Below are 24,878 nucleotides of genomic sequence, written 5' to 3'. Positions count from 1 at the left end.
GAGCCGAAGGCAGACGCTTAACGACTGAGCCACCCAGGCGCCCCACCAAGGAGAATTTGAGAAGCAAAGGTCTCCCTCCCTCTTTTCAGGAGGTGGGCAACACCTATACAAGCTCCCAGATTCATGTTTTTCAGGTTCCTTAACTACCAAATGAATATCCAGGTCTCACTGCATCACTAAGAGGGAACAACTGGAGCAATGGGGTTATTGCTGTAATAATTAATCCATCCCTGCCTGAGAAATTGTGTGTTTACTTTCAGGAAAATATGAATACAACTATTAAAAATTTATCATTCTATTATAATTTGGCTCCTAAAATTTATCATGTAACTCAAGCTTTAAGAAGAAGAATAATTTTTTAAACGAATGTAAAAATTACTTTTTCAGGACAAAAATTCACTAAGTCCCCAACTTAGAAACTAAAATTTCCACTCTAAGTTTTTCCATTAAAAACATACTATAGAGGTGCCTGGGTGATTCATTTGGTTAAGCATCCAACACTTGAATTTGGCCCAGGTCATGATCATCCGCCTCCGAGATGAGCGGGGGTCTGCTTCTCTCCCTCTACTTCTGCCCCTCTCCCTGCTTACATGGTCTCTCTCTAAAATAAACAAAATAAAATCTTAAAAAAAAAAAAAAAGATACTATACTTAGGGGCACCTGGGTGGCACAGTTAGTTAAGTGTCGGACTCTTGGTTTCAGCTCAGGTCGTTGGGTGTGGAGCCTGCTCGGGATTCTCTATTTCCCTCTGTCCAATTCCCCACCCCACCACCTCACGCACGCACGTACTCTCTCCCTCTAATCTTAAAAAAAAAAAAAAAATTATACTTAAGTAATGAATTTAATGAAGTATATGAACTACTGGAAAATTTGTATACTAGGTTTAATTACATTATGGATTAGTCTTCTGAAGACTAATCTAAGGACCTAACCACTAATCACAACACTGTTCCTACATAAATTTCTTTTAATAGTGCCTGGCAACTAGAGGCTCCCTAAAGTGCCATTTTTTTAATCCCACCCCTAATCTACAATCCTTTAATTGGTTGAGGGGAGTATTAAAAAATCATGGTCAAGTCTATTAGAGATTAGATGTGGCAAAGAACAGGTTTCATGTGAAAAACTGAAAACAATAGTAAAACACATCCCATTCAACTCTTTGAGACCCCCAAGACCCTCAACTCCCCTGAATGGGCCACACATTTGCTCCCAAGACCATTCTCTAGCTCCCCTAGAAGGAAAAATGGATAGACTAAACCATAAATCCCTCAAGAATAAGGACAGAGAACTTTGTATTTTAGGTATGTCTTTATTTTATGATATAACAAATGAAACACCCAGGAAGTACAGTAAATGATTTTTGGAACTGGATCAGCTTGCATATGCATCCTAGTACTGGCTGCTACTGGTTATGGACCTATATCCAAATTTCTCAAGTTTTTTTTTTTTTTTTTTTAATCTGCAAAGTTACAGTCATTGGCAAAGTTAAATGAGATGTTCACATAAAGTGCCCGGCATATTTCATGAACGATGGTCATAAAATGGAGAGGGCATCATTTCCTTGATTTATTTCAATAAATAAACATTCTTATTTCTCAGCCCCCCTCCACCCAACATGTAGAAGATTAGGAAGAAAAATTACTTAGCCACTCCCTAACTTACTAAAAATTTTACATTAATCACCTTTTAAAAAGATTATTTTAGAAAGAAACATAAAAATGTTTGGTTATGTGCCTCATGTGATAAAAAAAAAAAAAAATCAATCAGCAGGCCAATTAATCCAAGACTACTCTTTAAGGCCTTTTCAGTAACAAAAAATTGCCAGAAAGAGATCTGTCAGCTGTCTACTGCTAGTAAACTGTATGTGGCTGAATACTAAGTGTAGTTCCTAGAAGCTTAAAAGAAAAAGAGAAATACTGGATAGAGACATTTCTGGCCCAAACTTCATTAGAAACTTGTGGAATCTTTATAAAAGGACACAACATAACATAAAGAAGCTCATCTTCAACTACAGCTTTGCAGACCATTCAAAGACATTCAAATGGATGTCTCTTAGATTATCCCTCCCTCCTCAAACACAATCTTTGAAGGAACTAAGATAATACAGGCCAGGTACACTGGAGTCTGATCATTAAGGATAGAGGACGAGGGGCGCCTGGGTGGTTTAATCAGTCTGCCTTCAGCTCAGGTCATGATCTCGGGGTCCTGGGATGGAGCCCCACATCAGGCTCCCTGCTCAGCAGGAAGTCTGTCTCCCCTCTGTCTGCCCCTCCCCTGGCTCGTGCTCTAATAAAGAAATAAAATCTTTAAAAAAGAACTACATGGTGGCCTTTATCCTTTGGTCAGAGTCCCAATACATCAAAGTCTCAAGTGAGACCCTAGCACATGCTGGGCCACAGTGAACTCATAACATAATTCTCAGTAAGAGCCTCACATGTACATTTTCTGTAGTATAGCTGAAATAATTCATATTAAATAGCAGATGTGCAAGCAAAAAGGCTGACCCTGTGTTGTAAAATTTTAAGAGTCAAACTGTACTCTTACCAAAGTATAGCTGCAACAAAGCAACCACAAGGGAGCTTCCAGACTGGACAAAACATTTTTCCCAAAAAGGGGGGCTTTAAATATAAGTTATTTTGAGCTAAAACTTCAAAGTTCTGTGCCAAAGAACGTTCACCAGTTGCTTTAATCACAATCATAATCATAAAAATTGCCTGGTCTACTCAGAGTATTTTAAACAGAACTAAAGACTAATATGAGTAAGCTATAAATTATACCCCCCCAAAGGAGAAAGAGTTTAGGTAAATGGGGTGTTTAGAAACGTCCATTTACACTTTGAAAAATGATCGCTGTATGAGAGTTGTTTCCTAGAACTCTAACAAATTACCATACTCTCTTAATTTTGGAGGCCAGAAGTCCTAAATCAGTATCACTGGGCCAAAATTAAGGTGCTGGCAGGGCTGAGCTTCTTCCAGAGGTTTTATTGGAAACTCTGTGTTGTTTCTTCCAGCTGGCATTCCTTCGCTTGTGGCCACATTGCCTCCTCTACACATGAGGACATTTAGAACCCACCCAGATAATCCAGGATAATCTCTTCATAACAAGACCTTTAACTTAATGACATTTGCAAAGACTTCCTCACACATACACCTCAGCCCCGAAGTAACATTGCAGATTCCAAGGATTAGAATGTGGACAGCCTACCATACTTGCCAAAAGTAGTTTAAGTGTATAACCAATTCCTTGCAGCCAACACTTATGTCTTTATCCTGTACATGATTTGTTTCCTTAATTTGTTTTTCAAATTGTGAAATATGTATCAGAAAATACAGTAATTTTAGATTATCCCATCTTCCCATGAAGCACTTTTCCTCATTTGAGATTTGCTTCCCTAAGCACTATGAAACAAAACTTCTCTTTATTTTAAGCCAAGAAATTTATCTTTTTCTTCCATGGTTATTGTCCCTCCTGAACATAAAGTAAATACAGGTCACATCATATTAACTCTCTCAATCTTTAGGACTTCTTTTTCCCTCTTTATACTACATGTGAATGAGCAAATTATTTGTTCCTTAATTAAAACACTGCTTGCTTACAGGATACAGGTGTTCGATTTTAGAAATATATTCAAGACTAGGCAAACCAGGGAGCAGTAATAAATTCTGACTAAGCAATCTAAATGCCATCATAACATTGCCTGCAGTAAGTATCACCTTATAAAAACCACTTGCAGCAGTTTAACCTGAAACTACAGCTATAAGACAGACATTAATTTTTGTAAGCTTCTAAAGTAAAGACACAAAGACAGTATTCTTTATTGAAAAAGACACCACTGTCCTAAACATCTGGAATACTCATCTAAATTACTTTGGTAACCTAACAGCATCTTTATTTAAAAAGGTAATATAATCAATTCCTAATTGGATTATATCCTTAAATATTGTAGAGCACAGAGCAGGAACCTTTCAAAGATGATTTATCAAATTTTCATTACCCAGTCTTAAGGTTTTGAGTACTGGTAACAATATTTTCTAGTCTTATATAACTGAGTTATTATTAGAGGGAAAATTGTTTTAAGATTTTTTAAAGAACCAATTAAAATGCACATCTAGATAATTAGTGATCTGTGCCCTCCTACCATACTTACCACCCATCCCTATCTCATCTCCTCTAATACTCCTTTCATTTTCCCCGAACCTCCAGCCCCCCGACCCCTGCAACAGTTTCTTAATGACCCAATTCAGTCTTTCCCCAAGGCTTCAGAATGCACCTACCAAGGTCTAATATTAGTCAACACCAGTTGTAGCAGCAGCAGCCTTGTTTTCCTTCTGTCCCTCTGCCTATCCATATTAGAAGCTAGCTAAAAGACCCATAAAGAAACACAGCTGAGTTCAACAGTTTAGGAAACATTTACTGAGAACTACCATGTGATAGGAAAAGAGACCCTCCAAGAGCTTATAAGCTAGTGTGTCCTGAACATGTTTTCAATACAATTTGGTAAATGCTACAAGAGTACCAAAAAACCAAACCAAAACAACAAACAACAACAGTCAAATGGAAAAGCAGAAAAGGTTTCCCAGAGAGCGATTCCTCCTTGAAAGAAGAGACTTTAAGGTCAAGTGAAGTTAACCAACTGAGGAAAGGAAAGCAGTCCAGAAGGATCATCATAATAAGCAAAGGCACAACTCAGTATGGTGTGTTGGGGCACTCTAACTAGATCACTATTAAATGAGTGAAAAGAGATAGGGAGTAGCATGGAGTCAGGCTGAAGAATTAACCTGTGGACCAGATCAGGGAAGCCTAAAAGCCATGCAAAGATCTCAGGAAAAATCAACAACTGAATGACAAGGTGAGACTTGCTGCTGAGACAGATCAACTCTGGTAACAGTGGAGGATGGACTTGCAGGAAGCAAGAATACTAGTTAAAGGGCTTGTGCAATAATTCAAAAAGAAATTAATACAATGAGTCTGTTAATAGTAAGGACGAATTAGGGGCAGCAGAGCTACAAAATACTTAGGAGGCAAAATACATGGGGTGTAGGAAATGAAAAAGAAAGGAGAAGAAAGTCATAAACTCTCGAGCTTGTGGCTGTTAAGCTGTTGATGCTAAAAAAAAAAAAAAAAAAGTGAGAAACCAAAACAGGAAATGGTATTTTTGCCACTTCTATTCAACATATTATATTGGAAGTCTAGCCAGATCAATTAGGCATCCATACTGGAAAAGAAAAAGTATCTGTTTACATATGATACAATCTTATATATAGTGAACCCTAAAGACTCCACAAAAAAGTTAAAAACTAAACTGATTAAATGAATTCAGCAAAACTGCAATCAACATACAAAAATCAATTGCATTTCTATACATTAACAATAAATGCTCTGAAAAGGAAATCAAGAAAACAATTCCATTTGCAAAAGCATCAGAAAGAATACTACTAGGAATAAATTTAACCAAGGCATAGATTTGTACACTGAAAATTATAAAACACTGCTGAAAGACATAAGTAAATGGAAAGATACCCCATGCTATGTTCGTGGATCAGAAGACTTAATATTGTTAAGATGACAATACTACCAAAGCAATCTACAGATTCAATGCAATTCCTATCAAAATCCTGATGGTTTTTGCAGAAATCAAAAACCCCATCCTAACATTCATGTAGAATCTCAAGGAGGGGCGCCTGGGTGGCTCAGTCAGTTAAGCATCAGCCTTCAGCTCGGGTCATGATCTCTGGGTCCTGGGATCCAGCAGGGAGTCTGCTTTTCTCTCTCACCCCCCCCCCATAAATACATAAAATCATTAAAATAAATAAAAAAAAGAATCTCGAGGAACCCCAAACAACCAAAATAACCCTGAACACGAACAAGTTAGATGACTCAATACTTTCTGATTTCAAAACTTACTACACAAAGGTACAGTAATTAAACTAACTGGGTATTGGAACACAGACAGACATATAGACCAATCAAAGGAGTAGAATACAAAGCCCAGAAGTAAATCCTCACATACATGGGAAGTTATTTTGACACAAATGCCAAGACCATTCAACAGGGGAAGGTCAGTTTTTTCTACAAAAAGTACTGGGAAAACTGGATATCCCCACATGCAAAAGAACAAGGTTAGACAATAACCTACCATTTACAAAAATTAACTCAAAACAGATCAAAGATCTAAAGGTTAAGAACTAAAACTATAAAACTCTTAGAAGAAAACAAAGGAAACTCTTCAGGACACTGAATTTAACAATGGTTTTTTTGGATAGGACACCAACAGCACAGACGATAAAAGAAAGAATTGATGAACGGGACTTTATTAAAATTAAAACCTTTAAGGGGCACCTGGCTGGCTCAGTCAGTATAGCAGGCAACTCATGATCTCAGGTGGTGAGTTCAAGCCCCATGTTGGGCTAAAGCTTACTTTAAAAAAAAAAAAAAAAAAAATCAAAACCTTTACTACATCAAAGGACACTATCAAGAATGAAAAGGAAACCCAAAAAATGGGAGAAAATATTTGCAAATCATGTATCTGATAAAGAATTAATATCCAGAATATATGAAGAATTACTACAACAAACAACTCAATTAAAACAAGGGGAAAAAGACTTGAATAGACACATTTCTCCAGAGAAGATATACAGATGGCCAACAAGTACATGAAGAAATGTTCAATATCATTAATCATTAGAAAGATGCAAATCAAAACCACAAGATATCACACTTTATACCCATTAGGATGGCTATATGACTATTATCAAAAAATAGAAAACTGAAAGTATTGGTGAAGATGTGGTAAAACTCAAACCCTAGAGCAATGCTACTGGAAATGTAAAATGATAAAGCCATTTTTTAAAAAGTATGGCAAGTCCCTCAAAAAATGAAACACAGAATTACCAATATGACCCAGCAATTCCAATTCTAGGTATATACCTCAAAGAATTGAAAGCAAGGACTAAAACAGGTATTTGTATACCCATGTTCTTAACATTTATTCACAATAACCAAAAGGTGTAAACAATCCAAAATGTCCATCAACAGATAAATGGGTAAACAAAATGTAGTATGTATGTACAATGAAATACTATTCTGCCTCAAAATGGAATGAAATTCTGATGCATGAACCTTTAAAACACTATACTAAGTTAAAAAAAAAAAAAAAAGCCAAACACAAAGAGACAAAGATTGTATGATTCTACTTAGATGAAATACCAGAATAGTCCAATTGATAAAAGGTAGAATAATGGTTACTAGGAGCTGGGGGGAGGGAGAAAGTAATGAAGAGCTCCTATTATTGAATACAGAGTTTCAGTTTGGGATGAAGAAAAAGTTCTGGAGATGGACAGTGGTGATGGTAACACAACAATGTGAATGTACTTAATGCCACTGAAGTCTACAATTAAAAATGGCAAATTTTATATATTTTATCACATTAAAAAAAAGGTTTAAAAATGTTTTTAAACAGGAAATGGTATGCATTTTCTAGGAAGGGATGAAAAGTTGAATTTTGTTTTAGATTTGTTGCATATAAGCTATATGCAGGTCAATAAACACACCTGAAGCATGAAAGGTTCTGGTGGGAAATTTCAGCTTACAGTAGTCAAAATTATAAGAAAAAAGAACATGCAGGGTTTTTTGTTTTTAAGATTTTATTTATTTGACAGAGAGAACACAAGCAGGGGGAGCAGGAGAGGGAGAAGCAGGCTCCCCGCTGAGCAGGGAACTGAGCCCCATGTGGGGCTAGATCCTACGACCCAGGCAAGGATCACGACCTGAGCAGGAGGCAGATACTTAACCGACTAAGCCCCCCAGGCACCTGAAGAACATGCAGTTTAAAAAGAAAAAGTGGAATAAGGATCAAAGGAAACTCTGAGCTTGTTAACTGAACTCACAGGTATAGAAGAGTACTATTCGGGGCACCTGGGTGGCTCAGTTGTTAAGCGTCTGCCTCCAGCTCAGGTCATGATCCCAGGGTTCTAGGACTGAGCCCTGCATCAGGCTCCCTGCTGTGCGGGAAGCTTGCTTCTCCCTCTCCCACCCCCCCTGCTTGTGTTCCCTCTCTCGCTGTGTCTCTGTCAAATAAATAAATAAAATCTCTAAAAAAAAAAAAAAGAGTACTATTCAAAATTATCCCACCATATATCAATGTTATGAATTATCTGCATCTGGTTCAAAACACCTCATCGGCAGTACCTCAACCCTGCTATGCAAACTACTCTTGGAACACAAGACAAAAAGCAAAGTATGAAATCCTGCCATGGCTGAAATAAAGTACCTATTTCACAGAATCCTGTGAAGAATATATGATAGCTATTACTTTTGTTGTAATAAAAATGAGACAACACAGCCTATCCTATCCAACCTACATTTCTAACAACAAAGAAAAAAAACTGCATATTGTTCCTGAGGGGACATTAATCATAACTTACTAATTGACTCTTTGGGATACACTATGGTAAGTATATATAGAAGCTAATTTACTCTTTGGGATACACTATGATATCAATTTAAGATAAACTAAAATATTTCATTTATAAATTTTTAGTGGCCTTCTCAATTAAGTCTCTAACTGTGGTACACTATATGCCCCCCAAAGTGTCCACATCTTAATGCCCAAAATTTGTGACTATGTCACCTTACATGACAAAAAGGACTTTGCCAGTGTGATTAAATTAAGAATTCTGAGATGGGGAGATTATCCTAGATTATGTGAGTTTGGTCCAATATAATCAGAAGAGTCCTTATAAGAGAGAAGGCGATGTGATGGAGGAGACAGGGATAGTAGTCAAAGAGTGAAATCTAAGAAGCTATGCTTCTGATATGAAGATAAAGGAAGGACCCATGAGCCAAGAGGGTGTCAGCAGCCTCTAGAAGCTAGAAAAGATGAATTCTCCCCTAGAGCTTCCAGAAGAAATGCAGGCCTGCCAACATCTTGATTTTAATCCCTTATGCCCCATTTTAGACTTCCGACTGTCAGAACTGTAAGCAACAGGAAACTAATACCCCCTGAGAAAGCCAATGGCAGAGTGAGAGAAATTAAAAAAAATATGTTCATCAGTTTACTTGCCCAATGGAGTACTGGCTTTTGCCAAAAGAAAATTCAACACATCCACAGGAAAAACAGTCTTCCTCTAGAGGAAGTAGTTCTCAAATTTGGCTGCATATAGGTATCACCTGGAGATCTTTTCAACAATTCAGATAACAAGGTCCCATTTCAGACCAATTGAGTCATTATATCCGGGGCTCCTGACATCGTTAGAAAATCAGCCAGGTGGTTTTTATGTACAGTCAGGGTTGAAAACTCGCTGTTCGAGCTAAAGATTAGTTTTTAGCAATGTAAGGAAACCTATGGCATTTCCAAATACTACTAGAAGTTCCTGAAACTGTTCCTGAATAAACACCATTTATTCATTCATTGGTTTCATGTATGTTTTGCTAACTTTATCTTTGACAACAAGTTACCCTAGGTAAGAAGTTGCCTCAGCAAATTCCTAAAGGAAAAACTACTGGACCGAAAGGCAAATTTTTTTTATTCTGACAAATACTGCCAACTTGCTATGCCAATTTACCCTTTTACCAATTAAGGATTAGCAACTTTTTTAAGCCTGCCCAATCTAGTAGGTAGTAAACAATACTTCACTGATGTTTTAATCTCAACGCTTCAATGATGAGTGATCGAGTATTTTTCACTGTTTTATTGGCCATTTTTTTTGCCTGTCAATTACTATATATCCATTTCTATTAGTTTTTTAAAAAGCTGGTTTGCGGGGCTCCTGGGTGGCTCAGTTGGTTAAGCGACTGCCTTCGGCTCAGGTCATGATCCCAAGGTCCTGGGATCGAGCCCCACATCGGGATCCCTGCTCCTTGAGGAGCCTGCTTCTCCCTCTCCCTCTGCCTGCCACTCCCCCTGCTTGTACTCTCCCTGTCAAATAAATAAATAAAATCTTAAAAAAAAAAAAAAAAAAAGCTGGTTTGCGGGGCGCCTGGGTAGCTCAGTTAAGCATCTGCCTTCGGCTCAGGTCATGCATGCTCCTGGGGTCCTGGGATGGAGCCCCACTCAACGGGAAGCCTGCTTCTCCCTCTCCATCTGCTCCCCACCCCTGCTTGTGCTAATAAGCTGATTTTCAAAAAATTTTTCTGTTAAAGAAATTGACCTTTTATCTGTCCATGAGTGTTAAATATTTTTCCCAGTTTGTTTTTCTGTTCTTTGGCTTTGACTTCTTAAGGTCATAGATTCTATTTTTTATTTATTTTTTTAACATATTTACCTTTCCCTATATGGCTTCTTTGAAAGCTAATCCACACTCTAAATCTACACTCTAAAATTATAAAAACGTCCACCATCCACCTAAAGTTTTCTCTAATATTTTCAGAGTTTCATTTTTTACATTTAAGAACTCAGAATCTGTGCCCCTTTCCCTGCCACCACGTAACTAACTGGCAACATCATTTATTGTTTAGTTTATCTCTTTCTCCACTGATGGAAGTTACCATGCTATCACTTTAACTCATTACAAAGATAAGGAGAAAAAAAATTTATACATGTGAATATATACATATACCCTAATATATGTGTGTATATGAAAATTTTTAAATACAAGCTTAACATACTAACTTCTTACACTGTCAACAATGTGCTGCCGAACTTACAAATTCCTTAATGAGGTTATGGAATATGAAAGTAAGCATCAGGCACACGTCTCCTCCTTTTCCTTTGCAAAAGCAATACAACTGTCACCAACCAGGCTGACTCCTCTTGAAAGCTGTGAAGAATAGTTTCCCCTAGCAGTTTTTCCAATGTTTGTAGGCAGCTTTGCAAAATATCTGTTGCCACTAGGTGGAGACAATTTAATAAAAGGAATATTAGTTACTGAAATACGAGTAGCTATAAATTTTCTACAAATATTCTCAAATGGTAAAGAAGTTCTGCCTCTAAATTCTTGAGTAAACCAGAGCTAGTTACTTTTGCTGAGGATCCGGTTTCCTTACTTGTAAATTTAAGAATTTAAATAAAGTATCATCAAGAGCCCTCTTAACTAGATCAAAAAACTTGCTTAAAAATGTCCCTAACAGTACAGTGCTTAGTCTGCCTTCAGCTCAGGTCATGATACCAGGGTCCCGGGATCAAGCCCTGCATCGGGCTCCTTGTTCGCAGGAAGTCTGCTTCTCCCTCTCCCACTCCCCCTAAAGCTTTAAAAAAAAAAAAAAAAAAAAAAAAACCCAGTACAGTGCTTAGAGTCCTTTTTTTTTTTAAGATTTAATCTATTTATTTGACAGAGAGATAGAGAGCACAAGTAGGCAGAGTGGCAGACAGAGGGAGAGGGAGAAGCAGGCTCCCCGCTGGGCAGGGAGCCCGATCCCAGGATCCTGGGATCATGACCTGAGCCAAAAAGCAGCCGCTTAACCGACTGAGCCACCGAAGCGCCCGTTAGAGTCCTGTCTTCTTAAGCTAAAAAGGTATCCTACCTTCAGCAACTTCTTTCAACTTGAATACTTCAAACAATCATAACCAGGGCCCCCGGGTGGCTCAGTTGGTTAAGCGACTGCCTTCGGCTCAGGTCATGATCCTGGAGTCCTGGGATCGAGTCCCGCATCGGGCTCCCTGCTCGGCAGTGAGTCTGCTTCTCCCTCTGACCCTCCCCCCTCTCATGCTCTCTCTCTCATTCTCTCTCTCAAATAAATAAATAAAATTTTAAAAAAAATCATAACCAGTTTCCTCCAATCTTTTCAAAGCAGGTCAAAAGAGACATACTGTTCACACATCTAGGATTCCAAGTTAAAGCCAAGGTTATCTGCACTTTTTTCCCTTGTCTTAAAGAAAATAGCTGATATCATACTTCTCCACATTCATCTGGCTTGTCTGTACACAGTGAACTAGCTTTTTCCTTTTAAGTAGTGTCGTTGGTACTAGAGGCTATACATCTGGGGGATTTTGTGGGGTTTTTTTTCCTCTTGTGCTATTTTTTATTTCTTGCCTCATTTGGTCAGAACCTTCCATTTTTGTTGATTTCCTGAATTCTTAACTGTCCCTCTGTCAAGACATTCCTTACACTGGTACTTTACCTCCTGGTTCTCATCTGCCAGTCCAGATTTTGTTAACTCTTCTAAGGATGTCTCAACCTCTGCTTGCCTAAGGGTTTTCCAGTCTACTGCTTCATCCAATTACTGAATCTAGTGACCTACTGCCAAACCACTGACTCACTAGTAATTTAGATCTCAGACTCTGGCATAATCTAGGTTCTCAGCCCTGAACACACATCAACCCTATACCACAAACTAACCGCATTCTTAGAAAGGGACTACTTTTAATTCTCCCAGTACCCTAAGACCAAGAGACACAAAGGACACTGATAATTTCCTGAGCAGAGGGGGGGGGGAAAAAAAATCTTGAGTTCCTAAAGTAGAACAAGGGAGGCTACCAACTTCATTTCACATCTCTCCCCAGATTAGAGGAAACTAAACAATGGAGCATATTAATGTGGCAGCAGTTAGCAGCTTACTATTGGGCTGTAGACTATTGCTGTGTAATCAGCACACATGATTGGCCCCCCAAAACATCTGCAGATTTAATGGCACAGACAGATCAGTACCTCTATTTTTGAGATGGAGATGTCAAACACAACTAAGGCATAAAGCAAAGCTTAAAAATTTACTTGTTTATCATTAATGACAAAGCTAGAAAGTCTAATAACTTGAGTTTTAGTCCAAAGCCCCATATGCCAGAATAAAAGCTAACTTTTGAAAAGTGGTATAGCAAGGTTGTTATCCTTTCTGGGAAGAGAAATGTCCATAAAGTGCAGACTCCTGCCAGAAGCAGAAGTGCTGATGAACACATACATTAGCTTTAGCGAATAACTGCGTAGGAAAGCACAGCAACACTCCTTTGTGTCACTGAAAATAACAGCAACAGGGTCTACACTTCTGGCAAAGGCCTATCTGTTGAAAAATTAAATTTGTGGGAAGGCAGCGACAAAAGAATATTGACTAAGGAAGATAAGACAGACAGCTAAAGGCTGATGCCACCACATTCTCTTATAACAGCAGCTGGAATAACGGAATACCACTTTCAGAAAGAAAGCAGCAAGGCAATTCATTTCCAGAAATACAAAAATATTTGCATTCTTTTACTCAGTAATCCCAGTCCTAGGAAGTAATGTTATTAAAAACAGATAACAGAGAATTTACCACTTTCTCTGAAATTTTGCTTAATTCTAACAACCCTATGAATAGGTACTATTTTCCTCATCTAAGAAATAAGGAAATTGAGCCAAAGTGTAAATAAATAAAGGAGCAACTTGCTTAAAAGTCTCACAGTAATAAGCATCAAAGGCAAGAATCAAATGTAGGTCTGTTTGGGGTGTCTGCCTTCGGCTCAGGTCATGATCCCAGGGTTCTGGGATCGAGCTCCCCATCAGACTCCCTGCTCAGCAGGAAGCCTGCTTCTCCCTCTATCACTCCCCCTGCTTGTGTTCCCTCTCTCGCTGTCTCTCTGTCAAATAAATAAATAAAATCTTAAAAAAAAAAAAAAAAAAGTAGGTCTGTTTGAGTAAGAAGGCCATACCCTTAATCACCATACCAAAGACTACTGGTACTACTACTACAATAATAACATCACCATCCGCAAGGAGACATTTGCAACATCAACATCAGGAAATTTCCTCAATCATTAACTATAATAGTTATTAATACGATATGCAATGACTAGTAATACTTGCAAGGTAAAATGATGACAGAAGCCACGGATTTGCATCTGCGCTACAATTACAGCTATGTAAAAGTTACGTTCTAGAAGGTAACACAGAGCTGTTAGGAGTTTGTAGAGGGAGTTTCCATTTTAAGCACAGACTTTTAACAGCTGTTTTTTTTTTTAAGGTCTTATTTATTTGACAGAGACAGACACAGCGAGAGAGGGGACACAAGCAGGGGGAGTGGGAGAGAGAGAAGCAGGCTTCCAGTGGAGCAGGGAGCCTGGGATCCATGACCCGAGCCGAAGGCAGACGCTTACCGACTGAGCCACCTAGGCGCCCCAACTTTTAACAGTTTTAAGACAACAAAAAATAAGAATAGAGAAATAAAAAATGTGTCTCTGGTATCCCTTTGTCACACAGGGTAGATTTTCTCTTGCAGGAAAAGAAAAACTATTATGCTCCTATACATATTCAATAGTAGCAGCCAGGCTGGGATTCAGGAGACCTCGATTCTCATTTTGGGTTATGGAAACAATTCCAAAAAATAAACGGATTTAATCTTTCTTCTGTCTGGACTTTATCTCTTGGTTTCTGCAACTTGCATCAAAAAAAAGTTTTAAACTGAAAAAAGCAGTTCCTGGGGTTTCAAAGGCCAGGATCTTAGAAGCATGAAAAAGAAATCAGAAACTCTGAGGATAGAAAGAAGTTTTACAGCTCTGATAAATCTAAAGATTAGCATAATCTTTATGTTCATGAAAGCAGCAAAAATTTGGCACAGCTCATAAATACTGGAAATCAACATGGTTTTGAGTTAGTCAATATACAGATTTAACCTCTTTATAAAATAAACATGTTTTGGGTGATGTATAAATGCATATATTTTATGTCCATTAAGGCAGAGTTCCTTATTAGCAATGAAAATATAGATATTTAAAGTGTATATATATTGAAATGTTTTTTAAAAGCTACTTACTAGCTATTAGACTTTGGTAATCTTAATGTGAGTTCAAATAATGTTAAAAAGAGAAAATCATATAATACTATAATAAAAACTTGGGGTATCTGGCTGGTTCAGTCAGTGAAGCATGCAACTTACTGGTTTCAGGGTTGTGAGTTCAAGCCCCACACTGCGTGGGGAGATTACTTAAAAATAAAATCTTTAAAAAGAAAAAGAAAAAAGACTTAAGTAGCTAAAGTAGTGAAATCATTCTCTCCTAAGCAAAACTGATTCTATATTATTAAACAATGAACAAAAAAGAAAATTGACATTAATTCAAGATACTGTTTGCAGGCACTTTTTGTACAGCTTTCCCTCTACCTCTACTTTTTAACAAAATCCTGTAAGTACATGGTTCTTAACTTTTGAATCCACATCCCCACAGAGAATCTGAAAAAAGTTAGGAACTCTCATGAGGGGGGATGCAGGGGGGAATACCATACAAAAGAACACAGGCCCTAAATCTCAGAATAATGGTGCCTTAAGAGAGCCCAGAACTGAAGGCCAAGAATGCTTGCTCTAAAAAAGAATTCCAACTAATAAGCAGAAAAACCAGAGACTATCTTCTCTAAATCCTTCTCCGTTTTCATCAGCTATACTGCAACAAGCTACTGCCATGGATTACAGATTGATTCTTGCAAATTTATGGAGACAAAAGGTATTGCCTGTTAATTACTTCCATCTGGCTGTCACAATGAATTTTGGACCTCCCTACCACCAAGCTAAAAGGAACCCCAGGATCCAACCACTGTTACATCCATTTGAAGTATTTTGCCATTGTCAAAAATGTTACCAGACTGGTTATGACATAGAAAGTGTCTGTGATATCAAAAGAATTAAAATACACACATAAATTCAGATCTATTATATACAGTTAAAACTACGTTTTAAACAAAAGAAAAAATTCATTTCCAAAAGGAAATACATCAAAATATAAGAGGAATTAAAACTGAGTACTGAAAACATTTTTTCTTTCTACTTCTTAAAATTTCCCCAAAAATACACTTAAAAAATTAAAGTGACAACTGAAATTATATTTAATAAAAAGATGATTTAGTAATTTATCGATTTTCCCATCAGCTCCTATTTTTGAAAGGACCAAGAAATATATTGAACATGCGGATTAAAACTAAAAACAATCCGGGTGCCTGGGTGGCTCAGATGGTTAAGCGTCTGCCTTCGGCTCAGGTCATGATCCCAGGGTCCTGGGATCGAGTCCCACATCGGGCTCCCTGCTCCTTGGGAGCCTGCTTCTCCCTCTGCTTCTCTCTCTCTCTGTCTCTCATGAATAAATAAATAAAATCTTTAAAAAAAAAACTAAAAACAATCCATTTAAGAAATGAATAACATGAAGCACCTGGGGGGCTTAGTCATCTGACTAGATTTTGGCTCAGGTCAAGATCTCAGATTCGTGAGACTGAGCAGCACATAAGCTCGGTGCTTAGCCCAGTCTGCTTGAGATTCTCTCACCCTCTGCCCCTCCCTGCAGGCTCACAAGCACGTGCACTCTCTCATTCAAATAAGTAAATAAATAAAATCTTAAAAAAAAAGGAAAAACAGCTTAGTTACTGTGTGACACTTTTTTCCTCTCTAGCACACCAATATTGTCTTAATTTTCCTAATTATTGCAACAGATTATCCAAAAGTTTTCAGGATAAATTAAATTGGCATTGATAATCATGTTATCTATATTATACATTTGTAATATTACCTGTTCAAAAGTTATGGAGACTTCTGAGAAAAAAAAGTATTTCAGGAGGCTACACTGGTAAGTTATCACTGGTTAACCCAAACTGGAAACGAGACCTACATTTAAATACAAACATAATCAATTATAGTAACATTAAGGACAGAGAAATTGAGTCTTAACACTTCAGATAATACTCAACTATCAATATTCAAGAGTCTTTAACATATTTCATTGCTTTATAGCCACATGAGAAAACATTCCTGGAGGACAGTACCTCATAAAAATAAAAAAGCTAGGAAAAAAGCATCTTTCCACTAATTCAACAAGGCAGTTTCTTCACAAATAGGCCAATTAAAATTTTTAAGATCAAGGATAAGAGGGTAAGTTCATGAAAAGTAAATAACAGATACAATTTTTAATTTTGCTAAGTGTATTGTGAAAAGCAGATAATTTCTGTAATTGATATCATAAAATAACGAATAAGTAAAACAAAACCACAATAGTTAGTTTCCAGTCAAAATAGTAATACCATCTGTTTCCCCTGCTCCCCCAGGCCCTTGTCATATAAACAATCTACAGAGTGGTAGTTTTGCTCCTAATGTGTAAGTAAAGTTTGGGATATTATTGTCTAATGATATGAGCGAGATATTTGACCCTGGTGTAAAGAAATTAATGAGACATGTCAACCTTAAAATACATTATTTAAGGGAGAGAGAATACTATAATATAAACCAGACTTGGGAAAAGGGTTATAGGACATCCACAACTCCTCCCACACTCCATTCCACCCTAACAACTTTGAAATATGAAAACTCCCTTGCAAGTAGTCACAGAACTATAACCAGGATCCATGCCAGAGATTAATCCATCTGTCTCTTTCTTCACCTACACCCCATATATTTACAGTGTGCTTTGCTGTTTACAAAACCTTTTACCTACACTACCTCTTATGTCTTTACAAATAACCTGTGAGATCAGCGAGGGTGGTATTTTTTTTTTTAATAGAAAACAGGCCAGGAATCTTGCTTGTAGTGAAACCAGACCTAGAAACCAAGACTCCTGACTTCAGTTCTGAAGCTCTTGCCACTATACACAACACACCCTTTCTGTAATATAGTAAAGTCTTCTATAAAACATTTGGCTGGATTCCATGACAGCAGTCCCAGACTGAATTGGACTCTATATAGCAAATAGTGTAAATAGTGAGGGTTTAATGCAATTACTAGCATGGAGGCATACATCTTTTAAAAAGTGAAGAATCAGTTGGTTTTAAGTTGGTTTAAGTTAATGGTGTGTGCATAGTAGTGGAAACAAACACTATTCTAAAAAGAAGTCAAAATGAAATTTTACAGATTTGCACATTTTACAATAGCTAATAGAGGTAGTGGTAAGTAACACATGAAATAGGAAAAAAAGGAGACAAAAAATGGATAATTAAAAAGAACAATGTAAAAAGAAACTGCATGGTATTTTTTATTTTTAGGAAATAAAATGAGGAGCTTCTGTCTTTTCTTTCTGCCAGAAGTAACTAAGACTTTAGAACATTAGGCTATAAAATAATGAGAGGTGTAAAAGAGGATTTTATGTAGCCATTAAATTAATCCCTGCCAAAATTGCTGGCTCTGGAATAAAAAATCCAAAGTCGTATTTCTAGATCAGCTGCTGGTACTATACAGTTTAAGTTAACCAATTATTTTAATCCTTCAGTTATGACATCTGTAAAATCAAACAACACTCAAACTATTTTCTAATGACCTTGGAAGGAAGAAACAATGTCTGCAAAAGTAATGATGAACGTTTTAATTCCCATCAACTACTGCAAAAATAAGTATTTCTCGAACATCTTTTATATTCACAGTACTAGGCTAGGCTAAAAGTGAAAGGAAAGTGATGGCCTTTACAATCTAAATCAATAAGGCACACAAATGCTTAACTAATGATTATGATTACATAACAAAATTGAAGCATCTCAGATAAAGAGCTTTCATAGGAGTTGAGCTGAACACAGCAGAGAATGAAGTTGGATTTGATCAAGATAGAAAATAAAAATAGTAGTCATTAAGTTTAGCAAGGCAGAGAAGAGGCAAGTAGGTTGTAATGTCCTTTGGGTTCTCAAAGCACATCACTCATCTGTTATTGCATTTAACACACTGTTAAGATGGTTTATTTGTCATCCCCACTTAGGTTGTAAATTCCTCAAGGACAGAGACCTTGTTCAATTCATTTTCTATCCCTAATCCCTCGCATAGGGTCTGGCACACAGAAGATAATCAACACTTGTTTTTTAACAGGCAAGGTAAGGACAAAATTCCCTATTTAAATTATTGTACTTTAACCTACACCATTTTGTGCAGATCACTGACTCATTGTCTCTCAACTCCAAAACCACCATTCTAGATTCTGCTCTTTGGTGCTGGGGCTCAGACTGCACAATTGTATTTCACTGACTCTTCTGCCACTCTCCCTGTTAGGCTTTGACAGTAGAGGTAGTAAAAGGAAAACTGGAAAGCAGAAAGAGGGGTGAAAGGACTTCCTTCCAGTTCCTGGCAGCAGCAATTGCAGCCCCTCACCCCAGCAGCAACAACAGGTTTCAGTATCTAGCTTCTCTGGGTACTTTTGGGTACTTCCAGAACCTGATCAGCAGCTGAACGATGACCTCCTCAAAGGTTCAGGACCAGGCCAATGGAATCTCTTTTCTGAGCTCTTAGTTCGATTACACTGTAATGTTGTCTTTTTGCTCTTACAACCATTTAACCAACTCCCTATATTAAATCTCCTCTGTTGAAATTCTTATTCAAGTTACTGTTTTCTCTACTAGAACTAATACACTGTCAAACAACTCTCCTTTGAGAGATCGTGCTGCTTCACTGAAGAGGAAAGTAAAGAAAATTTGGAACTACTCCTAAAGATAAAATCTATTTTATAAAGGATAACTCAAAACCCTTTAAATTTGTCTGCTGAGGGGTGCCTGGCTGACTCAGTTGGTGAAGCATGCAACTCTTGATCTCGGGATGATGAGTTCAAGCCCAATGATGGGTATAGAGATTACTTAAAAATAAAATCTTAAAAAAATGTGTTGAGTTGGGGGCGCCTGGGTGGCTCAGTCGTTAAGCGTCTGCCTTTGGCCCAGGTCATAATCCCAGGGTCCTGGGATTGAGCCCCGCATCGGGCTCCCTGCTCAGCTGGAAGCCTGCTTCTCCCTCTCCCACTCCCCCTGCTTGTGTTCCCTCTCTCGCTGTGTCTTTCTCTGTCAAATAAATAAATAAAATCTTTAAAAAAAAAAATTGTTGAGTTGTACCATAAAAATAATTTAACTTTTGTGTTTTAAACTATCCAACTTAGAAAAAAAGAAAGGAAATGAAAAATATTTAAATAGCACAAGGTATTCCAAGCACACACAACCACCTCCTTTTACTAGAGCACATATCCTAGAGAAAATGTGATATGGTAAAGCTCATCTGCGGCTCTTCAAAGGTCTCAGCTCCCACAAGCCTCTCCTCATGTACGCATGACCAGCTGAATGTGATGCTTATATTTAAATACATTTTTGGCAGGGCACCTGGCTGGCTCAGTTGGTGGAGCATGCGACTCTTGATCTCGGGGACATGAGTTCGAGCCCCACACTGGGCAGAGAGTTTACTTTAAAAAGTAAATAAATATTTTTTAAAATAATATATATATATATATTTTTTTGCTGTTGTTCAACATGACCCCTAAATGCAACAGAAAGCTGTTTCTTTTGTTGAACACTAACCTGTTCCAACACTAAAGCTAAAATGAACTTACTGGCATATTGTTCTCTCTTCCTATAGGATTTTTCAAGCATCATTTTTTTTTCTACCACGTGTGACTTTCATTTTATGCATCATCTTTAGAATCTAACCTCTTCATAAAATACAACTCCACTCTACAGCATAGAAACAAAAAGAAATCCCCCTTGCAGGAGTCTATAATCAACGCATCTGTTGAAAATAAATGACCAAAATGCTTCGATAGTTTTCACATGGTCTGTTACTTAATAAATATCCTCATTAGACAATTTAATCTGAGGTTAGCTACAAAAATAATTTTTCATTACTTAGCAAACTTATTTTTTAAAATTATGACAAAATGGAAGATAGGGAGAAGCAGCAAACATATTGTTAATCCATTTCTAAATGAAATGGGAGAAAGCAAATTGAAGCAATAGGAATCTTTCTTGGAATTTTTAGTAATGTATATAGCTGAGCTTCCAACATGACTTATCACTAGGCCCAGACATACCAGTCCACTTCAACTGCCTATAACATCTATAAGGCAAAAGTGAAAAGAATTTTAAACTTGAAAATCCATGGCCAGTTCCACTGGAGTTCCTCCTAGAAGCATAAAACTGGATAGTGGGCCACCTACTCCCCTTACCATCTACATCTATAAAGTCAGGGACTCATTACCCAGCTCCTGCTCTAGTTGTAGACATACTAACACCACCTTCTACTTAGTACCAAGAGTCCTATTACCACAGTCAGTATGTCCATGTAAAATCAACCAAACTGTATTCCTTACAAGAAACACCCAAGGACCCATCTGACACATTAGGTGGAAACCTAGGGATGAGGGGGGATAAACAGGATATCTTGACCTACAGAGAGGAAATGGACAGGGCAAATGTTACTGTGCCTTTGTACCCCCAAATTATACGGGGATCTACTCAGTTAAATGCAAATAAACATTCAATAAGTTACTATAATAACGAAGATTGCAGAGAAATGGAAAAAAATGAGGAAATTAATTAACGTGTCTAATGACAAGGTCTTCACACCATGTGTAATAAACACTAATCAAGTGTAGATCTGTATGTGGGCAGAATGTGCATAATCCCACAGTATTTTTCCTTTTAAAAATGACAAACTGTGATGCATTGTTTAATTTCTCCAGACTTAATGAGTTGCTACAAAATTATGAGGTGCTTTAAGTCATACTAAAAATGTGTCCATAACTTTAATAAAGTACATTTTAATGTTAACTCACTTCTCTTGCTGGAAGGAATTATGCTTCTTTGCTAATGTATAGAAATGAAACCGTCACTAAAACATCTGGTTATATATTATTCATTAGACATAAATCACCTTTACTCCAAAGACCACATAAAGAAAACACAAATCATGAATAAATCAGAGAAAGACCTGACACTACACACTTAAGGTCAATAATACAAAAATGAAATTCCTAAGATATTTGCTGACCTGCTCTATACAGTATTCCTATCCACATAAACCTAGGAACTAGCTGTCTGATTGCTCAATACAGGCAGAGAAAAACTCAAAATTCTTAGAATGTCTCAGTATTTTGAATGTCTGCATTGTCTACATATTAGTGGCTCTAATTTGAAATTTTTCTGTGTAGTACATTTGAGGACCACCAGCATATTTTTAAAATACTCAGACTAGCCTACTCAGGCAGTTTCCTCCATAAATTCCCCATTTCACTCACACCTACTATAATTAACCTCAAAGGTGGATTCCACAAGGGTACCTGAAGGAAATAACTCAAAACCTCCGAAAAAGTAAGGGGCCATATTTGCTGTGCTATCTCTGGAAAGTGGAGTCTTATATAACTACCCATTATTTTACTTTAAACATGTTAAATGTACAATCAAGATTTTAAAAGGTACCTGTTGATTGTGACAAGTAGAAATTTCAGTGGAAAAAGGGAATCACCAAAAGTCTTATTGCTGCCATTTAAATTCTTTGTAAATCAAAAGGTCAAATATTCACTATAAAAAGCCTGATCTGACACCAATCTAAGTTATTAAAAATTCAACAACTATACCCCAATGCAAGCAGGAAAAAGTAGATTATCTACCAATTACACTAAGTATTCCAGCTTATCGTCTTGGAACTCACCAAAAGTAGATCATGTAATGCAAATCACTCAGACATGAGTTTTAAACATAATTCTCATCAAAGCCACGTCTCAATTTTTTTTAATTTTTAAAAGTAAAGCGTATTACCAAAACACTGAATGCAAGCCTGTTCTTTTCATAGCAAACAAATTTCTTCGCACACCTCAAGGAAACCTAACATTTTCAAACCACTTTACCCCTTAAAGACACACAATCTCTCAAACTTTCTGACAGCCATGCAGTATATACCCAAAAAGGCTTGAAGACGATAAGACCATAATGGTCTTAGCGGGCAGATAATCGGAACGAACCTCGAAGTTTCAAAGACCAATTTTTACTAACAGTACCTCTGGGAGCAAGGAGACTACTTCTACAGGAGGGAAAGTATCTTGACAGCCTGGGCTAGGGCTCCCTGGCGACACCCAGTACCAAGATCTCAGCGTCAACGACTGGGTTCAAAACGCGAAGCTTCCATCAGAAACAAACCAAGACAACCCCTCCCCCCACGACTCCTTCGGGGCAACCTCGCGGTTTTAGAAAGCAGCAACAGATACTCGCCGGCAGGCAGGCGGCACTCCAGGAACGTTTTAACCAGGAGGGGTCTCCCGGCAGCCCACCAGGAACCCCGACGCCGAGCAGCGCCTTGCGAACCCAGACTCTAGCACCGCGGGGGTGAAAAGGGGCATTCTGCACAAAGCGCCCCTACCCCACCCCCACGGTGCAGACACATACCCCTGGGCAGCGAGGGGGAAGCCCGGAGGAAAAACCCCGCATTCCACGCCGCTGGCCTCGGAGAGGGGCCGCAGAGAGGCTGGAGCCCCCGCCCCGGGAGGCGAGGGGGCCGCACGGCGGCCCCGGCCTCCGCGCTGAGGAACGGACAGCGAGGGGTTCCCAACGAAGGAAGGAATTCAATCCCTGACCTTCTCCCACTGGGTCCTCCGCAAGCCGGACCCACCACCTCCGCCGAGACCCTCGAAGAAATGGGAACAATGAGAAGCTGCCTCCCCCGCCATCCCCGCCCCGAGAGCGGCCGGGGGCGGCGGCGCCATCTCCCCTCACACCCCCGCGGGCAACACACCCCCGGCCCCCAGGCCGCCGTCAGCCGCCCGCAGCCCGGCCGAACCGACGCACGTCCCGGCCCGCAGTTCCCGCGCCTTCGCCTCCCCGCCCGCCCCACTCACCGGCTCCTGCCCCAGCCCGGGACTCCGCTGGCCGCGGCCAGACCGAGACTCAGGTACAAGCCGCCGCGGCCGCCGGCGCCGCCGCACAATATGGCGAGCCTCGGCTTCCGCAATGGAGCTCGGGAAATACAACAGGGGCCGCTCAATATTCATGAGAGACCGAGGGGAAGCCGGCTCGGCCGGCGCTGCGGGGAGGGCGGGAAGGAGCGAGCGAGCGAGGGGGCGGAGGCGCGGGACGGGGACGTGCACGGCGCGGGGAGGCCCGCGGCGCGAGGGGAGGGGGCGCCGCCGCGTGCGGGCGGGGAGGGCGCGAGCCGCCCCTCTCCGGGCCGGCCGGCCCCGCCCCCCGGCGCCCTCGGCGGGGTCGACGCAGCCCCCGGGCAACGCCCGGATGTCGACGGCGCCGCCTCGTTCTCGTCGTTCAGGCTGCTTGTGCTCTTCTGCCCCTGCCTCGGCCCACCCATTACACCTCCTTGGCCGGTTGTCGGGGTTTGGCCTCAAGAGTTCTGCTCTCTGTGACTGCCTCCTGTTCTTACACCCGTCCCACCTGGTAGACATCGTCAGTAGGCATTCAGCTCTAGAACTTCACCTGAACTTCGGCCCTCTGCCTCCCCGTTCAACAAACACTTAACCATCCTGGCAGAGTGAACCTACAAGATCTAATTATTCCAGGGAAAATGACCTTCTATTCTAGAAGTATATTGTTGGACGTCTGTAAGTATTCCGATTGTTTTCATCAGCTCTTACTATTATACCTTGCCGTTTTATTCCTACCTTCTTGGCCCCTTCCAGTATTATCTTCTGAACTTGAGAATATAAGAAGTAATAGATTAAATAGATGTAATCATTACCTAAAACACAACCAATTAGTCTACCAAAAAATTATGTAAAATGCGTATAAATTAAGCGATAAACTGAAGTAACAAGCGAAAGAGTTCCCTGACCTCAAGGTACACTATTGGTGAGATGTCCTTTCCTCTTGAAAAGATAACCAACAAAATCAGACAGTAAATATGAAGGCATTTGTGACATAAAGAAATGGACCGCCCTATAAAACTAGGTTTATAGCCTCCAGGTTGTCTCTAACCATTTGACTTAAGTAAATTGCATAACCTCTCCGGACTTAATGTTCCTCATTTGCAAAATGAGAGGATTGTGTTGGATGATTCTTAGGTCTTTTCCAGCTTTTGAACTTTCTAAAACTCTCCAAGCAATGCCAAATAAATGGTACGAATTTACATAGCATTTTGGAAAAGAAAAGGATCGATTCCAGCTGGTGTGTTGAAAGAAGATGTCCTAAGGAGCTAGGATTTGAGTAGTGCTGTGGCAGATAGTTTTTGGATGGGTAGAAAGAAAGAGGACAGGTGTTAATATATTAAAGACAACACATTATGTATCCTACCTAACAATCCATTAAAGTAAACGAGCAAAGCATTATTCTTTTTCA

At 39.1% G+C, this 24,878-nt stretch overlaps 1 protein-coding gene across 2 annotated transcripts in view; it reads right to left on the bottom strand.

Moving 5' to 3' along the window:
• Positions 1 to 23,613, bottom strand: part of RNF2 (ring finger protein 2) — a 47,186-nt gene extending 23,573 nt beyond the window's left edge. The window contains exon 1 of one of the 2 annotated variants that reach the window (XM_021682586.1): positions 23,432 to 23,613. The gene's annotated coding sequence lies outside the window, so the exon portion shown is untranslated. Of the gene's footprint in view, positions 1 to 16,390; positions 16,481 to 23,431 lie in introns of those variants that run through there. The other variant, XM_021682587.1, reaches the window with a different exon arrangement.
• Between the last annotated feature and the right edge of the window lie 1,265 nt (positions 23,614 to 24,878).

This window comes from Neomonachus schauinslandi, chromosome 6, assembly GCF_002201575.2.
Source record: "Neomonachus schauinslandi chromosome 6, ASM220157v2, whole genome shotgun sequence".
NCBI lineage: Eukaryota > Metazoa > Chordata > Mammalia > Carnivora > Phocidae > Neomonachus > Neomonachus schauinslandi.
The sequence above is the reverse complement of the archived record's forward strand: the minus strand, read 5'-3'. Positions and strand labels throughout refer to the sequence as shown.